This window comes from Drosophila tropicalis, unplaced genomic scaffold (assembly GCF_018151085.1).
Source record: "Drosophila tropicalis isolate 14030-0801.00 unplaced genomic scaffold, ASM1815108v1 contig_393, whole genome shotgun sequence".
NCBI lineage: Eukaryota > Metazoa > Arthropoda > Insecta > Diptera > Drosophilidae > Drosophila > Drosophila tropicalis.
The window spans coordinates 2,326,482-2,347,593 of record NW_027172855.1 but is presented as its reverse complement, the minus strand read 5'-3'; the positions used below and the strand labels follow the sequence as shown (position 1 = coordinate 2,347,593).

The following is a 21,112-nucleotide window of genomic DNA, read 5'->3' as shown; positions in this document are numbered from 1 at the left end:
TTTTGGCTAAATTTATTAATTAACAAACTTGCCGCATAAAAATTTTGCATTTCACCCATTCCACCATGAATCTCATACCACTGTAATGTTGGCCATAACTGTGGCTTTTGCTGTTGGCTCAGCCGCACAATTAATTGCGTAAACAAAACGCTATGCGGTCGGTTCGGGTCGGGGTATTGAATTATTCAAATCGTCTATAATTACAGCTGGCAGTGGGCCACACCATTGGCCATTGGCCTCCAATGCCCAATCCCCCAGCATAGACCCAATCCCCGCATTGCTCAATTCTCATTCCTCTATGCTCTTCCGCGCTGGCTTTATCCATGGCTGTCGCATTTATCAATTAAATGCAAACGCAGCAAAAATCCAGCAATTGTAACAATAATATTTTGTAAGAGCCTAGCAATTAAATTATTAAAAGTTTGTCATAAATAAAGGCAGGCACTTGACAATTATTAAAACGAATTACATGCAAGTTTTTCCCAGCATGTGTGTGTGTGTGTGTGTGTGTATAAGGCCAAAATGATTGGCCCCAGGCCAGGATCAATGAAAGAGCGTAAAAGGATTGAACCAAGGGAGTTGTGCGTTGGAGAGAAATGAAGGGAAAAGGCCAAAGCGATATATGAGCTTTTAAATTTATGCGTTGCTTTATGGGCCATATTGGTGTGTGTGTGTTTGTGTGTGTGTCCTGCGGGTTTATGAAATGCCAAACGGCTGCTTTTTTGAACTGTTTAATCTCAATTACCAGTGCGAAATATGCAATAAATCTGTTATTGTTTGTTTGTTATACCCCCCGAAAACACAAGCGTTGGCTTAGATCGAGCATTTTAGATTTGTATTATGAATGTGACAGCCGAGACAAGCACTCCGACATGACTATGATTGACATAATACACTTGGTTAAATCAGTTTAACTTATTCACAAGGCGTTCAATTCAAAGGAAAAATAGTGTAGAACATTTAGCTGGAATTTCTCCCCCTCTTTCCTAAGAAGGTTGTCTTATACAGTTATTTGCCTTTCGACCAAACTCATCTAAGTTTTCAATTTCACTCTTTTGTAATAACACTTTCTTAAAGTCAATTGTTGTGGCTTCATTTTTGCCAGTTACTCTAAAGCAAGATTTGAAACATTCTCAGTCAAATGTATACTCTTGTTTTTAAAAACATTTTAAGATTTTTCTGTATTATCTTGCAATTGCACATATAAAAGCTGTTTCCTGGTGACCCAAAAGTTTTTTTTAATTCTTTAACTCATTTTTACCATTTTTCGCTTGTTTATTATATCCTATTTTAGTTTCTTCAATAGAAGTTTGCATTTATTTTGCTTTTTATCTTTTGTTCTAAGTCTCTTTTTTTCTTCTTCGAATAAAGGATTTAATTATGTTCATTGAGTTTCTGCTTTATGTGTGTTTAATCCTTTGCTGCTGATCCTTGCCTTCTTGAAATTCTCAATTTTCTTTGTTTAACAATATTTTGTTGGCTCTTGTTCTATATTTTCTGTAGACTCATCTACATAAGTTTTCCTATTGCCAGAATCTGTGGCCATCTTTTGTTTAAATAAAATATTCCTTATTCCTCCTTGTGGAAGGGAAACCTTTCTGCAATTGTACAACTTAATCCCTTGTTCTACTTTTCTTTTATCTCACGCTTTTCCAAAGAAAACCTTTTGCAATCTTCACTTGGGTATCAGCTAGTCGAATCTCGGATTTGTAGTATTATTTATGATTATTTTTGTTGCCTCTGCTGCTACTCCTACAGTTGCCACTGATGCTTATGTTGCTGGTGTTGTTGTTGTTGGTGTTGCTATTGCTGCATGTGTCAGTGTGTCATCCATTCAAGTGCCTGCCGCAGTTGTTGCAAATTGCGGGTCCCTTGCTCTCTTTTTTTACTCATTGTTTTTTCCATTTTTTTCTGTTTTATTTTTTTGTTTTTTTTTTTCCATTTTTTTTATTATTGTTTCATGTATTGCGCAATAAAAACAAAAATAATGGCAGCAGTTGAGAGAAAAATAACACAACACAAAAAAAAGAGAAGAACAAAAAAATAACCAGGCAAGTGGAGTTGGAAAACATACGCAATTTGTGCTGCGTTTGGGGAATTGTTACATCCCTGGTTTCAGCTTTTCTCTTTTTTTCAGCTTTCTCGTATTTTTTTCTTATACCCTATAGCCATAAGGTAAAGCGGTTTATAAAAGCAGTCAAAAAGTTTTCTTTTTTATAGCAAAAGTATTGCATTCTCAAAGCTATTAAGTTTCTGATCAGTATCAACAGCCAAAAGGACCTATAAACAATTTTTAAGTATCCACTTTTAGCAAATATTCAGGTTTCATTAAAATGTGCTAAAAAAAAAACTTTAGATTTTTATTTAAAATGTATTCAATTGCTGGAAATTTAAAGTGTCTAGTAATAAAAAAATGTTCTTTAAGTTTAATGCTCCTGATAGTATTATCGATATCAAATAGCAATCAGTATTTATGAACAGATCACCTTTGCAAAAGAGAAAAGAATTTAACAAAGAGCATTTCAAAGTCGTTCTAATGGCTTTGTGATTTCCATTTATTTGTCTGTGGGTTTTTTTTTCCAATGGTATTTGTTTTCATGTTTGTTGGGGCTGAGTTAAAGCCTTTAAGCACATAATTTCAATTGCCGTACATAACACAAAGGGATTAACTTTGATTTTGACGTATGATTTGTATCTGTGTGTGCGTTTGGGCGTATTTGTGGGTGTGGCAGGTATGTGTAATGCGTTCTACATCTCCACTCCAAACATACTTTTGTTTGTGTCGGCAAGTGTGTGTAAATTTTCAGAAAAAAAGGAACAGAAAAAAATAATTTGAAAATGTTTCACGCAGATGTTGGGGCATATTTTCCTGCCAAGACTAACTAACACAATGTGAGAGAGAGAATCAGAATAGTAAGAAGCCAAAGCACACTCACAAAGCCTTTAAAAGTCAGACCAATATGACCAAGATTCCTGTTGGTTGTTTTTGTTTTTTTTTTTTTTTTGTTTTGGTTTTTCTTGTTTGTTTCTCTACATTCTGTTTTCCTACTTTGCAAATGTCGAAAAATGTTTTGGTAAGCTCCTCTTCCTTGCTCCGTCTTGTATGAGAGTGGTAAGTAAAATTCTTTATTTTATTTCCACACATGGACATTCCGATAAACATGAAAATTATTTGAATATGTGTAAAAGTTACAGAAACAAAAAACTAGGTCAATTTTTATAGAGAAATAAAAATCAGCAAAAATATAACTGACAGAAACTAAAGAAGAAACAAAAATCTCAATCAAGTTTGTGGTAAGAAATATTAAGATTTATATCTAAATCTTTTGCAAGTCAGGTTACCTTGTGACTAGTGGGCAAGAAGAGTTCACTAGGGGTTAAAAACCAATTTGATTAAGCGCATTTACCTTGGAGATTGAATCGATATGTTTTTATGTAAATATGAATAACTAATTGAGAGTTACATAAAGAAAAATGAACTGCCAAACAAAAAGTAAATTTAAATTTTCTATATTATTATCAAGATTTTAAATTTACTGAATAGGTCTCAAGCGCAGGGCTTTTCGACTCTGTGAAAGTATTATCATTAGGTCGCACATTCAACATTTGAGTCCTTAAACAAATGCTAAGTACATACATATGTATGCAAATATATGCCACAAAATGGCGACAGTTCGCTCACTCAATGGCTTCATTATGAATTAACGCCACACTCGCGCCCTTTGTAGAAATTTATGGTGTTCTAGCATGATTTGGGCTAATCACGTGCTGCCATTACCCAAAATTATTTCACATATATTGTATATAAGCCAAAAACCGCGACCCAAAGAGTGAGAGTAAGGAGGAGTTAAACAGAAAAAGAAACATTATTTAAATATCTTAATGCCTTAAATTTACGATTGTATGCCATGTGAATGGTAGAATATTCAAATTCGTCTAGGTGTAGAATTAAATTCCAAGCAATTTCTGGGCACGCACTCAAATTGTTTGTCGTTAAGTCCGTTTGCCCTTTGTTGATCGGTTGCTGTTGATGTTGTTGTTGTTGTTGTTGTGGGCAACCTCTCTCATTTCGAAAAAGAACTGAGCCTATCAGATAGCCAATGGATTGCACCTGGAGGTCTCAATGGACATTTGCCTGGATGCCAGCGGTTAATGCCCAAGACCATTTATTCTGGGCTACTTTCTGATGGCTACCCGAGGTACTTCTGTTGATGTTGCTGTTGCTCCGCTGATGAAATGTGTGTCAATGACGCCCTTGGGGCAAAACTATGGGGGAAAGTGCGGACCAGCTACTGGGATGATATGCGTGAGTCGTTATAAACCTAATGAATGTATTAAAGTTGCAAGATGTGACTGTAAGTTTTGTGGCTCGTTCAAGTCGAGGGTCGATTGAAGAGCGTGTTGAAGAGATAAATGTAATATCAAGTATAAATAAGATTTACTTGAATATTACTTCCATTAAGAGAATTTTCGTTAATTAATGTAGCAACCCTCGCTTGCATATGCGTGTGTGTTGTGTGTGTGAGTGAGTGTATGCCATGTTTCAGGCGCTTTTCTCATTAAATGCGTAAATTTAATTGCCTTGAACGTAACACGTGGCGTATAATTAATGACGTGAGTCAGAAGAGTCACACAGAGTCGCAGTCAATGTCATACACAAAGTGAGAGAAAGAGAGATAGAACGGAAAACTCAGTCCGAACATCAACTGAATAAGTCATAAGGTTTTGGCTTTCCAGTACCAACAACAACAACAACATCCGTAGGACACAAATAAGCCATATCACTGGCAGTTCGTATTGACTGGCAGTTAACATGGGTTTCGGGCCAACTTAAATAGACTAAGAAGAGTCGAAGCAAACTTTTCTCAGGACTTTTCCAATTGTGCTCGTGCATACCAAAACCAAAAAAAAAAAAAAAACAGAGAAATAAAAAACGAAAACCTGAAAACACAATTGCAACTGTCATACGCATACAAGTGGAGTAGTGTATGAGAGAGGACAGGGAATCCTTCCACATACACATGCATTTGGCAAAAATTTATAAGGGCAATACGTGCAGGGCATATGGCCGGGCCAAGACATCCTGTCGAGGACAACTAGAACTCCAACTGCTGAGGACAACTATGCGAAGTCCACGCGTGTGCATACCAATGTACCAGCAATGTTGGCAAACATTTAACAAAAAAAAAAAAAAAAAAAAAGGAAATAGAGCAAAAATCGTATACGAAAAGAAAAGGCAACGGGAATCATCCAGGAACTGCAACTTACGCCGGAGGTCCTGGGTGGGTTTCACAAAAACAGGAACTTGGGCGGACTTGAAGTTCTTCAAATTGCTACCACTGCGTTGGCATGTGCCTTTCTCCTGCCCTTTGCCTAACTACTTCTCCCTCTACTCCGTCTACTTTAGAGCTTCTTCTTCGTCCTTCCGTCTTACACAATTCGATAATAAATATTACAAGCTAGACAACAAAAGAACAACAACAACAACAAAAAAGAAAGTAAAAGAGAAAAGGAAAAGGAATATATATATATATATATATATATATATAGTATGAATGTAGTATGTATAAAAGGAATTCAACGGAAAAATGAAACGAGGGAAAACAAATTAAATTCGGTTTGCCGTTTTCTTTTCTTGACTTTTTTTTTAGCAATTACATTTTCAGAGGGGCGATAGGAAGGGGCATGCAGAGGAGGCAACGATTTGCATAAGATGGGTGTGGCATTTTTTGGGGTAGGTTCTCGCATTGATTACAAGCGTGAAAATGAATTTCGATTATGCGAAAATGCGCACGGATAAGGGGGTAAGAAAGGTAGGACCGGGGGAGGAAGAGGCACGGTTAGACGACAATGTTGTCGTTAGCTTGGCTTGCCTCATTGTCATTTCGAGTCCTTGCCGCAAGGTATAGCGAATGCCATGATTTTTGCACCAATCTGTTGGCATGTTGGCGGATGAAAAAGTCAATAGAAGCTGGCAACGATGATTGGAGAATATGCTTGCCTAACAGATTGGTACCAACATATGTAATTTGTGGTCGATAGATTGTAATGCACAATGAAAATGTGAAAACGGACGAAAATTCTCATGGAATATTTTTACCTTCCAACGTTATTAACTTTTAAAATTGTGTCAAGTCTTTAACGAAATTTAAATGAAAACCACCAAAAAATTCAAAATTACTTGAAAATCGTTGGAACTTAACAAAATATTATTAATCTTTTTAAATAAATTTTACATTTAGAAAAAATATTTGACAATGAGATATTCTTTTTCTGGTTCCTCTTTGATTCTGGTTTTTAGCAATAACTTTTGACACGCGTGAAAATCTATAATGCAGATATCAATAACACAGGCCGACATTTTTGAGGTCATGAAAAAGTGTTTGAAGTTCAATAGGGTCTCCTATAAGTAAGTGGGGGCTACACGTCCTGTTTTCTCCATCACCGGATTAAAAAAATTCGTTCAAATTACTTCAAAATGACCTAATTTGAAATATATTTTTCCATGATATAAGCATAATATTGTACTAAAAACATTATTATTTTATCCTATTAATATATTAGGCTTGATTAAAAGGAATTTACTAAAATATGAAAGAGTTATTTCTTTGTTATAATGGATAATATCTTACACTCCGGATTAAAGTTCTATAATGAGTAAAATTTCAACCAAAAGTATGCTATAGGGATTTCAAGAATTGTCTGCTTTTAAATTTTAAATAATTGTGGGAATTTGCTGCGTCTTAGATATTCTATATTAGTTATATGTGCAAACAAGAACTAATTTTCTTACACAAAATATTCTAAAATCCGTAAAAAGTTGAAAATTCTGGTTTCAAACTTTCTATAGTATACTTTTGGGTGCCTTTTTTTCAACCCCAATTTCCAGATTTCACAAAATCTAGACGTGATGGACAAAAACCAAGTATGCAGTTATAATACAGAGTATCCAATAACCCAATAAAAAATAATGTATATAAATTTTGCATCTCTTATGAATGAATTTTTGAAAGCACCAACAAAAACAATATATTTAACATTTTTAAAAGCATTTCTTCTAAATGGGTCAAATGAGCATTAATCTTTTCAGTCATAAATAATTACATTTTTTCTAGTTTGCTTTATAATTCTCAATAATTAATATGAGTGAAGAGCAAATGTTTTTTTTTTCCAAGGGCCTTGAATCGATGATGAATCTCTTCTTATATTTCAAGCAATTTTCTTAAAGATAATGTTTCAGTTTAAGGTATCCTATTGGTAGATTGAAATGACGATGAACATCTAAAGCAATTTCTTAAAGGTACTGCTTCTGCTTCAAGCTTATACAAATACATATGTTTAGTATCTATAGATTGAAAAGGCGTTGAACTTTTGGTGCGCTATGTATTAAGTTTCCGGTGTATTCGCTTTATTGCAAAATACTCCGTGCTGAGTTCTCGGGTGCACTTAAGTCAAGTTGAGTTGAGTGAAATGTGTTCTTGTCTGTAGGTTTGAATGACATTGAGTGTTAAAGTACTTGGCGAACTCTGAGTTTTAAGTTTTGACTTTTATTTGTAGAAAAATGCAGAAGAAATTGTTTTTTAAATAGAGTACAGGAAATCTTGTTTTACTTTGTTGAAAACATTCATTAATTTTCTATAATTTAAGCCAGTCTACATCTCTTTCCCTTTTATTTTGTTTTCTTTGGTAATATCAACTTTCATTTTTCTTTTCTTTCTTATTTTGGTTCTTTTTTTTTTTTTTGTCTTTTGTTTTGTGTAGCAATTGTAGTTGTTATTGTTGGCGTCTGGGTTGTATTTGCAGTCGTCTTGAAAAATGTACTTTTTATGCTTCATTACATCGCGTCTTCCGGTTGTCAGTTTTTCTTTACATTTCGTTTAACATTTGTCACTTTTATAGCCGCATATGTGTGTGTGTGTGTGCCTGTGAGAATGAATATCTGTGAGTCTGTGTGTGTGTGTGTCTGCATATGCCTCGCAGCTGCCCATCTTCATTTTGGCATGTTTTCTCCTTGCCTTTTTGCCGCCCTGAATAGCTATTGCTCTTTCACTCTGGCACATCATCTCATGTTTCTGTTTGTTTTTCGTCATTCTCGTTATTATTGTTGCTGTCGTTTCATCAACAGCTGCTGCCATTCCCCCACCCAATACCAACACCAACACCAACATCAAAACCAACACCAACATCAATGCCAACACATCAACACAAACACAAACTGAACACTTTGGCCTCAGCCTCTTTACAACTTGATTTAAGGTTCAGTTGATATGTCGTCCATGTTCGTTTTGTGTCTCTCTGTGTCTTTCTGCTGACAAATGTCATGTTCAAATTGCAGGCTGAACTTCTGACTTGGTACAACGTTGCGTATACTTGATATGATACGAAGTGGATTTTTGCGCCGCACAACAACAACAATACAAGTCAAGGTCGTCACAAGCAAAGAGATATATGAAAGTTGTCAAGAAGAAGGTCATCCATTGATTACTTGCACAAAATTTGATTCGATTTCGATAGCTTTTAATTTGGTAAAAACGTTTTTCATTTACTAAATTGATCTTAGTCACAGACATAATACATAGTTTATTCAGTCAAGTACGTTTATCACTGTCATTTAATGTTATTTCATTTATAAACATCTCTATTGCAATCATAATAATACATAAACATAATCTGCATATCTGTAGGTACATGTGTAAGTGAGCCATCAAGCAATTTGATCAAATTACCGTTATTGCCACAATGAAATATTTCACAATTTTCTTGCCAATTTATTATAAATTGAAACTCAATTAAATGTCAAAACAAAAATTTCACTAATCTCTAGCAATAAACATAATTGGCTAGTCATGCAAAAATAATCTCACATAAATAAATCTAATAAATATTTTCATTCTATATTGAGGCAAATTTCATATAATGAAGAAGGTGCAAAACTAAATTGATAAAAAATTATTAAATTCTCACATTGCTAGCTCGATTTTCTTTATTGTAATAAAAATTTGATTGATTTGATTTAAGGCAATTGTTGCAATTGAATGAAGCGAACTAGAAATCTAAATTGTGAATTTTTGAGTAACACATTTTGCATTTTGTAATCATCTATTCGATACACTAATTTAAAGTGTGGCGCCTTTGCTATGAAGAACTGATATGCCTAATACATTTATTAGCACGTTTTTATTATGCTAAAGCAGCTTATTAGTTCAGCTTATTATCTATCATTAATTTTGGTATTTAAATTGCTTTTATACTTAATCTGTTTTGTATAGACCTTAGCATATGTATACTATAGGGAAGTGGTTTACAGTGAACTCTGGCTATACATGGAACTGTGATTTATTTTAGAGCTAAACAAAATTTTAATTAGTGGTTATAAGTTTTCTATACTGTATTTTGTGTATAATTTGTACCAATTAGTTGTCACTGCTTCATTTGTCGTTGTTAATTTCTTAATATTTATATGTATGTATTTCTCCTTCCAGCGATTTCTTGGCGATAATATCATTCATGGCCAGTCGTTGATTCATTCATTTATTTATTGATTTCCAATCATCAGTTATGCTAAAAGCGAGCCCTTAGCATTGAAGTCAATCACATTAGCGTGTTAAACTACTTAGCACACACACACACACACACACACATAGCGAGGACCTACATACATGGTAAGAGAGAAGGATACATGATCCACTTTTACTTCCATCCAACTCTACTCGTATTTCTCATTTGCTCAGATTGAATTAATCAGCTTCATTATTTTGTACTATTTGGACTTTAATGTATTTACGAGCATGTTTCAATTAGGCACTGGAAGAAGTCCAAGTTGAATGCGAAGTCTTGTAACTTTTATATGGCAAATAAATACATAGGCAGATGCCGAATGTTTAATGTATGTAGAAAAGAGCTTTAGAGCCTTGCATATTGTACATATACATATATAGAGAGGAATTTATGTGGCTACGTGCTAGGCATTTGCCAGGACAACAAGACGACAAGCATTGAACAAGGACGAGAGTTTTCGGCATTTGTAGTATGCATATTTAATGCTAACCATTATTGAAATTGGTTCACAATAACAAATATGTATATATGTACATGCACACACACACATAGAGAGAAAGAACAAAAAGTAAACAACATCGTGTAACATTTCTATGATTTCCATAAGACATATTCAAATAAATATTTTCATTGGTTAATCAAAAGTTTCCATTTTCATATTTTATCAAAGGAATCACTATAAATTACAAACAATTCACATTGATAATCATGATGAAATTGATGAAGCTGAAAGTGATGCTGATGCAAGCACTCATGATGATGATGATGATGATGATGTTATTATTCTTGTACAAATTACACAATCAATGCTCTCGCAGGTGACAATATCGACGTACACAAAAATATCCACAAGATATTTTACCCAACCAAGTGCAGACAGCAGCACACACACACACACACACACACACACAGAGCCGCATATATTTTGGCACACACAGAGACACAGGAATATTGTATTATTTTCAATAAGCAGGCGACATATTGATAACAAAGGCTTTGAAATATATATACTCCCCACCCTCCCTCTTGTCACCCGCCCTTTATCCTCCTTCTTTATATGGTATGCCTGAAAAATATTGAAAATCCCTTCCCAAATTCTGATATCGCTACACACACACACACATACAACACACACAAAGGAGATGAGAGCATAAAACATTTTGAAATTGTCAATGAGAAAAGATGAACAAAATTGTATGGCCATGTCATTGTATTGGATACATTGTAGATACATACATACATACATATATATTATACTATATCCATAGTCTAATATGGACTCTCCGCCCTGCTGCAAAAATTCCTATTCATGCCAACAAGAAGAAGGAAGAAAGGTAGAGATGATGCCAAAATGATATGAATGCAATGACAGAAACCACAATAAAGAATGAGAACCACAAAATAAGAATGGAGAATGGAAAAAAATGAACAAAACAAGAAAAAGCATTTAAAAATCGGGCTGGCAAGATGCAAATGAATGTGTTTTATTTTCCATCATTTTTTTTTTTTTGGACAAAAGTTAACGGGTTTTTCACAATTTATCTCGCTCTAACTTCATGTCTTTCCATTGATATTTCAGTCAGTCAGTCACTCAAAAGGTGGTGGTAGGGGGAGCGAGGATTCATACCGTCTTCGATTACATAGAAAAGAGTGACATTTTTAGGTGCTGTGTGGTAAAAGGATGGCAAAAATAATAATACATACATACATATTAAAACCTGGCATACAGAGAGCTCTCGGTTTTTCTCCGGTTTCCCTTGGTTCTCGGTACGCTCTCAGGTCGCTTTTGTATGGCGTCTGCTGCTGTCACATAATCCCCTTTTTTCAATAAGATTTAAATTTGCATTTGACACATATTGGTACGACGACAATGACGCACAAACAGCCAAACCAAAACCAAACTATACCAAAACCGAATGCGAATGAGAATAGAGAGCAAAGTGAATATACACACCCACACCCGCACAGTTTGTATGCATATATACGAATGCAGATATATATAATCGATGGAATACAAATGTGCAATATTTGACTGCAACGAAGATTACATGCCCTTTAAATGTTCAGTCCTGGATTTACCGACAATAACTTTGTGGTTCAATTTCAATATATAAAAGGAAAATATTGGTGGAGCTAAAGCCTGAAAATACTCAACAAAGCAACAGAACCAAAGATAGAATCGTCTGTCAGCAAAAACAGATTACTTTAACATCTATGTGTAACTTTTGTTATCAACATATTTCTTTATTGAAAGAAAATTTAAATTTCTCACAATGCATTGCATTGTTAAAATAATTTTAACTATAACTATATACCAACCAGTTTAATAAAACAATCTTTAGAAATTCTTAAAGCTTAGAACAACTCAATTCTGAAATTCGAGAAGGATCAGAACAGATTGTGCAAACTAGTTGAATAATTGTTCGCTTTATTTAGATGGAATCTATTCTTATTTATAATAATCTTATGTTTATCAATTACTTAACTTTTTAACTTAACCACAAGAGCATTTGATATTCAGATGAGAACTAGAAGTGACTTCTATTTACCAGGCAAAACCAAATTGCGTCTAGATGCCAAAACAAAGGTGCAGCGGAATGCAATAACCTAGCAAATTAGTAGTTGGATATGGGGAGGTTGAGGTTTCAAAGTAGAAAATAAAAACAACAGTGGAAGCTAACCACAAGGTAGCATAGAATGAAGGAAACTGTGTGTCATTAGCATTAGCTAAGGGTATATTGGGTATAGATGGCTGGGTTATACGGGGAGGAGAATGGGAGGAAAGGCATACAATGTGATGGGCTATATATGTATGTAGGTAGACATGTTATGTGATTTGATTTCGTTTCTCTGTCACTCTATGCTCAATGGCAATTGGGGGTAAGTACACTTTGGTTTGAAAACCTCATTAGCCATGGCATTCGAAATATGTCAGGTTTATTGGATTGAAAAATGCGGTTAACACAGACACAAAGGGAAATAACGAGAGAGAAGGAGAAGGAGGGTAAATAAAAAGCGTTAATTGACAACTGAAAATTATGAAGATTATGAATTATGTTAAGAAAAAAATTTCTTCGGGGTCTTTAGTTGTTTTTTGTAACAAGAAAAACTAATGAAAGTAATTAGGAAAAGCCACTATAATTATATTTCCAGCTGTCATAATTCTAAATTAAATTTATAAAGAATAATCTCTAAAAAAATATATTTTCGGTCTATAAAAATCTTTTCAAAAAGTTTTTGCTAATAGAAATCTGGTTTTTAATAGGTTAGTAATAATGTAATATGTACTGATTTAAAGGCTCAAAATGTTTGTTTTTAAACGTATATTTTTTTGCCCATATTAAAATATGAAATATTACATTTCACTCATTTGCATCGTTTAACCAGTTTGAGGAAAAAAAGTATTACCAACTACCCTATTATTCCCTGTCTATTTATTTTCATTGCTCTCACTATTTTGCTCAGACCTCTTAATTTATCAGCTTTCGCCATCTATTGTAGAAAGGACTCGCTCATATTATCTAGCATTTTCTCTTCATCTAATTGCAACTCATCGTCACATTTCAATTTCATTTCTCACTCGTTTTTTGTTTATTTCGATTTCTATCTTTATCTCTGTATCGAATATGTTCACAATTTCCTTTTCCTTTAATATATGTATGTTGATTCTGGGCCAACGTTTGTGCCTTCTCACACAGAACATACATACGTATACGTATATGATGCCTGGTTGGATATCTGGTGGCTGGTTGCCTTCTTCTTGGCTCGCTTCATTAAAAAGTAAGCCCTTTTAAATTGGCCCTTCATGCCGCCGCCAACCAATTGGCATTCATAGAAGGCAACGATTGCGTTTTTTACTCTCTTATGACTTGGTGTTTTTTTTTCCTCTTCCTTTACACTCTTTTTGCCTTTTTTAAGTCCCTCTTGGAATAGGACTTTTTCTCTGTGTGCGTTTGTGTCTGTGAGTTTGTGTATGTGTGCCTTTCAATTTGCTGACTGTGTGCCCAGTTAGAGAAACATAATCCTGAAACGCTTTTCCAGCTGTTTTGGCCTGGCAAATTTACTGATATTTTTGTGTGTTGGTATTTGTATACGTGTTTGTGTGTGTGTGTGTGTGTGTGTGTATATGTCTATTTTTGGCTAAAACGAACCGTTGAAGCATCACCGAGAAATTGTCAAAAGGGTTAGATGATAGAATTTTGTTTGGGCTTTTTCGGCTGTTTGTCATCAGTCTGCCGGCCAATTTACATTTACGAGGGCAGCCGTCAAATATGGTAAATAACAAACTATTTTGCATTTTTATTCTTTTGTTGGTGTTTCTTTCATTCTTTTTTTTTTTTTTTTTTGTATTTGGCCTTGTCAGCGTATCAATGGCCAGAAGCTTTTGCCAAGGCATTAGGCAAATGTTTATGTGCGTCTATGGAATGCCTCGGAAAAATTTGTGTGGCTTTCTTTCCTTGTTTTTCCTCGTTTTGTTTTTGGTTTCGTCTTTTTTTTTTTTTTTTTTCTGTTTGCACAACCATGTCAATTTAAATCTATGTCAAAACACACGACTTAGTTGAGGTTTATTTATGTATGTTGGTCTGCCTGGTTTTCCCTTCTCCCCAAACTTTCTCTCTTACACTCTTTTGAAACCGAATTCAATAAAAATGAAAATGGTTTTTATTTGCATTTCCGAGTCACGTAAATGGATCTTTTGCACTATCAGGCATAATATTCGATTCGATTTACCCCTCACCACCAGCCCCAGACCTAGTATTTTCACATTTCCACAGGTTTTTCACAAAATTGGTTTGGCAAAATGCAAAAAAAAAATATACATTTAAAATAAATGGTTTAAGGGTCTAATAAAGGTCTAATTTCCTGTACGTTCTTTTATTTTATCTGCAGCGACTAAAGTGGAAATCACACTCAAATGTATGATTAACATCAATCACTGTCGATCGTCGATTGGTCAGATGATGGGTAATTAAAAATCAATCATTTGAGCGCAATAAAATTAAACGCTAGTAAAAGAGGGGTTGAGGGGTTTATTGTGTTGCCTCTCGGCAAATGTATTTGGGCCTGGCCAAGTGGCAATAATCGTTCAATTCGTTCGCATGTTTATAGGGAATTTGGTGTGGGAATAATATTTGATTTGCATCGCTCGTATATAAAATAATTACAACATTTAACATTGTCTTAGTCGGTATTTATAAAACATCGAATAAATGATGTGAGGGTTGCGGGGAGTGAAAGAGTTATAGAGAGAGTGAGGCTTATGGTAACCTTTTTGAAAATTAAACTAAATGTAAGTAAAACTAAATTAAGTACCTTATTTTTGAGCATAACTAATAGTTAAAACATAAGAATTAAGATTTCTCTATAAAAACCACTTAAAAGTTTCCAAATTTATAAAAAAGTCGATTAATATTTATAATTTTTAATTTCTAACATACCTACTATAACGAACCGAACAGTGATTCCTAGGACTTTCGGCTCAAGAAGACTCAAAATTTTAACAATTTAAAAAAAAAAATTATGAATAATTATAAATGTTTTTAAAGATTTATAAGTATCTTTATAGTAGTAGTAGAAGTATACATTTATTTTTTAACAATTATACAATTTCTATTTCCTTTGAGAATATTTAAGACTTTTTATTTAGAAAATAATTTGATTTATTTTCATGTAAGTGTTACAGTTAAATGTTAGATTAGTTAAGTGCTGGGAAACACCATACGAATGTATTTGGATGTGCAACTTCATTTCGATCAATTAAACTACATTTTAAATGTAATAACTAAGTCTCTAGAGTCTCTCTCTCTCTCTCTGTAAAAGAAAGAAAAGAACAAAAGTGTAGCTTTATTTCAGATAAAACAGCTATAAGGTGTTTATTTTAACTGAAATTAGAAGAAATTATTCAAGCAACAACAAACCTAACAAACAACTTAATAACTAACAAATTATGCCCATTGATTATTTTCTTTTCTTTCATTGATTAGCATTCTATCAAATATGTTACATCAGAGTAAAATCACAAAGATTGTTCAGCACTAAAATTATTTGCTTTTTGGCAATTCTTTTCGTAGTAAATCCTTTTTATTAGAGACATTTCAACTTTAAAGAACATCTTAAGGGAAACAATTTAACCTTTTCACACAAAGCAATAACATAAAAATTTGCTAACAACCTTTGAAGTGTATAAATTTGCATTGCCTACCTTTGAAAAAACTATGTATACAGAAAGATTTGTGGTTGAAATTATAACTAAATTGCCTAATCGGCAATAATTTAAAGCGAATTGTGCAACGACCTTGCAGACATCACTTTGATGTTATTTCTTTGGAAATACACACATACACACACGCACAGAAAAGAAAGCAACAGAAAAATCTACCCATTACACATTTAGCTGACAGCTCAGCATGTGAACATGACGTATGGGAGTAACAAAGGCTTAACAACAGCCTCGAGAGTATAAAATCAAAATGAATTATGGCTCTTTATACTTTATACATACCTAGCCATATATGTATGTATGTTACGTATAGTATGTATGCAAATGATAACTTAATTATAAACACGACCAGAATAAAGTGGAAAAAATTATACTAAATTCAAGGTGGGGCAGCAAGCACACAAAAAGAAAATTTATAATTTGGGCAGCTAGGACACACGAACAAAAAAAAAAAGGAATCGAAAAAAAGCAGAATATCCTTGTTTATGATTACTTTTACGCCTGTCTGGCCGTTAACCTCTAATAACTTCTAGCACATTTCGGGGACAAAAGCCGCCTCCACGAACCGTCGTCTTCCTACTTGGCCGTTAAGGAAGGGAAGGCAAAGCCAAGCATAAACAGATCAATAAAACAAAGCAGAAAGCAACAAAACAAAAAAGTTAGGGACAGGCCACAAAACTACCCAAAGGACAACAATAACAAAGGCAACTGGAACAGTTCCCATGCAAATTTCGCAACCAACAAAAATTGTTTGCCTGTCTATTTGTTTGTACAAATAATGTGTAAGCAGGCATATTTTTTGTCAACGAGGCTAATTTCTGTCAGAGATTTACGTGACAATGGCCCACCAAAAGGAGCCATAAGAAGAAGACATCGTTGACGACGACAATGAGGTTGAAGAAGAAGTCAAAAGCAAAGCCAACCAAAACGACTCGACACAAAAAACAATTACGAGAAAAGTTCCATCAAAAGGCGTTCTGTGGGTTAAGGTGCTTTCAGATTTTCTATATCCTCTATACACCTCTCGGCTTTGTCTCATAATAGAGTATTAAGAAAAAAAAGAAAACTCCAATTAAACAAAAAGTATACACTTCTTTATTTCAAACAAGTTTCGATTAGCAAAAAAAACTAAAACGACTTTTGCATTGAAGACTGTTTGTTGTACCTTAATAGATTTGAATTGATTAATTACTTTTAATGCAAAGAGTATTTCATAAACCGCTTTCAATTTCTGCCATTTGAAGTTTCTTTCACTTTTTGTTTTATGTTTTTTTCGTTGGTCTGTTTTTGTGGGCACTCAGTCAAGTTATAAATGAAAAGAAAAGCGAAAAAACTGGGTTAGGTTAGTTGGCGAGCAGAAGAGATTTCATCATTCATCCAGCCCTCAAAAACGCCAACGCCACCGCCACTGCAACCCATCCAACCCAACCACCCACCTTCACATTCACATTGCCTCCTCCATCATCATTGTTATGTGTGTTCTTCTTCTCGTTGGTTTTTGCACCTATGCCATGTTTTGCGCTTTATGAATGATGTGTTGTTGCCCGAAATAACAAAAAAAATATATATGTATATATATATACCATATAGTGAAAAAGACATTGTTGAATGCATGACACATATGCAGTAGTTGTTCTACTTTTTTATGGGCTAAGCATCTTATCTTTAAGGTTTCTGTAACAAAAATAAATGTTGGAACAAAAAATAAATCACCTACTACCTACAAAAGAAAGCGAGATTTGTCAGCAAAACAAAAAGTTTTTGTTCCACTTTTATGATAAATTAGATTATGTTGACTTGCATATATAGATAGATAGAACCTTAAAATAAAATCAATTCAGTTCTGTTTAATTATGTTTAGTAGTTCTCTTTTGGCTTTATTAAAAAACAAGTCAACTACATGACATTGGGGATTTCGCTATCATTTGATATTAGAATCGTTAGCAATGCATTCAAATAACCTGCAGCATATCTAGATTTTACACAGATCACTGGCATTTACCGCAAAAAGGCAACAACCAACTGTAGTCTATATATATCAGAATGTGCATTTGGCTCATCATAATCATCACGCTGGTCATCGTCAGTCAACCACTAACTGGATATTCAAAAAGATGCGATACGATGTGAAGCCTGCTGGATATGTACGTTAGAGAGACAGTCTATGACAGATATGGAATGTGAACATTTCATTCATTTTTCTCATCCCTTGACATCTGTCGACCTTTTTTCCCTATCCACATTCATACACACACACACACACACACAGAGAATGGCTTGTTTATTGGCTGACAAGTGCTGCACATCCGGGTTGCGTTTGGCGGAAATGAGCAAATGACTAATGACTGACCACCGTCATCAGCACCACCATCGCCATCACCATCACCACAAAACAGCACTAACATAGCCATGGGGATCTCTTGTGTGTTCATCTTGTTGTTTGCTCTGCGCTTCAATTAAAGCGTCTTGCAGGAAATTGAAGTTTTAGTCAAGTGGATTGAGAAGTGAAGGCTACATACTTGATTTGGTGGCGGTTGATGGTGGCTTAAAGCTTAACGTGCGTATCCGTATCCAGTTTAGTGGAGCATGTGTTTAAGAATTTTTTTCTTTTACGTTCTGATTCAAAGATTTCTCTGAGTTTTTAATTATCACTTCACTGCACACTTTAGAGGATATATATATTTATATATTTGTATATATCTGTTAAGCACAATTCAAACACATTCCATTCGGCGTACGGAAGCTTAAATGCCAATGGGCATGTTTGGCTTTCTGGCCATGTTTACCGCTAAACACTCATCTTTCACTGGCCTCGCCATTATCACGGCACCGCAACAGAGACACTGCTGACACACGTTACGGTGATTCAACGTTTTAACAAAACAGTTTTCTTTCTTTCCGGGATTGATGTTAACCCGCCAAATAGCAAACGTGTACTGACACATCCGTGCAACATTATGCGGATTTTTATGGCACGACCATGACGAAGTCGACGACGACAACGAGTGACCGACTCCATTGGCGACCTTCGTCACATTCATGCCCCTTCGTTTCAACTTTTAGAACAAAGCCGAAGTTTTGCCAATATGAAAATTGTTGTCCTAGGCGCAACAGACGACAACACGACGGCTTACATCCAAATTCATTTTCGTGATGTAAAAACCAATCTGAGCATTAAAATGAACTCTAAGAGCAGCTAGAGAGATTGCCCATGCGCTGTCCGTGACTGAGCATTTCATGCGGATTTAAGCTGGCAATGCTGGCGAAACTCTAAAGAAAACATCGGACAGTGATTTGATGACGATGAAGATGAATGAGAATGCCGGTTATGGATGTATGGAAGGGGGCAGATGAAATTGGATGGCCTAGGAGCTTCGGCCCTTTGACCGCAAAATACCGGCACCAGTCTAGCTAATAAACTCAAGAGATTGCCCAAAATAAAAATTGCCTTTTTGGAAATTTATTGTAAAACATTTTCTTCCCTAAACCTCAAACTCACTTCTAAGACTGATAAATGGCCACACGCAAACAGAGAAGGAGAGGGCAAGAGAGATGGAAGCAATTTTGCAAGTTTCTAACCCCAAAGTTTGTTGTGTTTTTAATATACAATATTAGCCGGTAGTGATGTTTCAATTAATTTTTAAGGTTGACCCACCCGTACCAGCAAAGATGGATAGTTGAAATGAATGAGGTGAAGAGCAACTGGAGGAGGATGAATGTCTTGCCAGTGTTGACCGCATGCTAAGATATGATGGCAAATGCCAGGGCAGACAAATAAATGGCCAAGATGCAAACTCTAAATTTTTCATTTGTGGCTTTGGGGGGACTTGAAATAAGCTTTAAAATTTAAGACTTTAAGACGAAAAAAACATGAAATAAGTAATCAAACATTTAAATACTTCATACAATGACCACAACTGGTTTCTTTTTTTAAATTCAATTGTAATTGGTTGAAAATATAGGAAAAATTTCCCTTGCAGTAATCAAATAAAGGTTTTCATGTATACGAAACAGTTGAGATAGTTTTCCGAATAGGTAGAGATCAATAAGCAATTCCATTCAGCCTACAATGCTGGTACAGATAGAAATAAGGCAAAAAATAATGATAAATAGTGAGAAAAGTCAGGAAGACCAAACTAGCGATTGAAAACAATGAAAAAGCAACTTGTTGTTGGCTAATTAAGCTTTTCCGTCATTTCTCGCCCAGGTGTCCCTCCCATTCTACCATTGTTTACTGTTTCACTCTATGATACTTTATATGCCAGGGCTAGAATGGATCTTACGGATATAGATATTCATGTATATTTACTCCAATTTGTAAGTAATAAACTCTTAGTTCGTAGCTTAGAGATCGATACATTGAGACTTGCTCAGATCTTTGGTCAGCTTTGAAGTATATCATTATAGATATTACATAAAGTGACCAATGTGATTATTCGTAGATCTTTCTACTCAAGAGAAACAATTGTTTTGTAAAAAGTATATTGAAAATAACAATTTTATTTGGTTCCAGCTTTAAACGGGTTTTGGAGTTGCATTAAGTTCAAGGGGACAATATATATAGCTTTGTTTAACAACCAAAATGTGTGTAACTCCCACAGATAATCCACATTGTTTATAGCATTTCACTGCGTTGCGCTTTTGGGGAAAGCTTACTAAACAGCATTAGCTAATCCTAACCGAAAAACTAAAAAGAAAACGAAATAATAAAAACAAGTCCCCTGTTAGCCAATTTTTTTACACCGATATGGATATATCCTTTTAGAAACTTGTGAGACATTTGGAAAAGATTATGACTTAAAAATAGATTTAGTATTTTATTACTCAATGGAAGATTGATTATACTTTTGATGGTAAGCGTATATCCTTTTATAAACTTGTGAGACATTTGGAAAAGATTATGACTTCAAAATAGATTTAGTATTTTATTACTCAATGGAAGATTGATTATACTTTTGATGGTAAGTGTGAATATAATTGATATGCCAAAAGCTTTTCGAATTAAAAATTATTTACTTTAAAGTTACTAAGTTTCTAACAAACAAACCCCTTCTTATGGCTCTCAGTAAGGGTATTCTAAAAAGAAAAAAATGCAAAAGCATTTGCAAATGTCTTTCTCAGTCTCTACTGTACTACAAACAATTTTCAGTCAATTGTGTGAGGACACATTTTCCTTTCCTTTCCAGTAGCTACCTGCCCCTGCACATCACAACTGTACGCAACCCTCGGCTCTGGCCCTTTTCTGTGCCCCCTGCCCGACACTTCATGCTTGTTGTGGTTTAATGGATTTGCAGTTTGCAGTTTCTTAACAATTCCAACTTATTTTCGCTCTTT

General features: G+C 34.6%; 1 protein-coding gene across 1 annotated transcript in view; it reads right to left on the bottom strand.

Moving 5' to 3' along the window:
- LOC137572949 (chaoptin) overlaps positions 1–18,682 on the bottom strand; it is a 46,226-nt gene extending 27,544 nt beyond the window's left edge. The window contains 1 exon segment of the mRNA XM_068284803.1: positions 18,298–18,682. The gene's annotated coding sequence lies outside the window, so the exon portion shown is untranslated.
- Between the last annotated feature and the right edge of the window lie 2,430 nt (positions 18,683–21,112).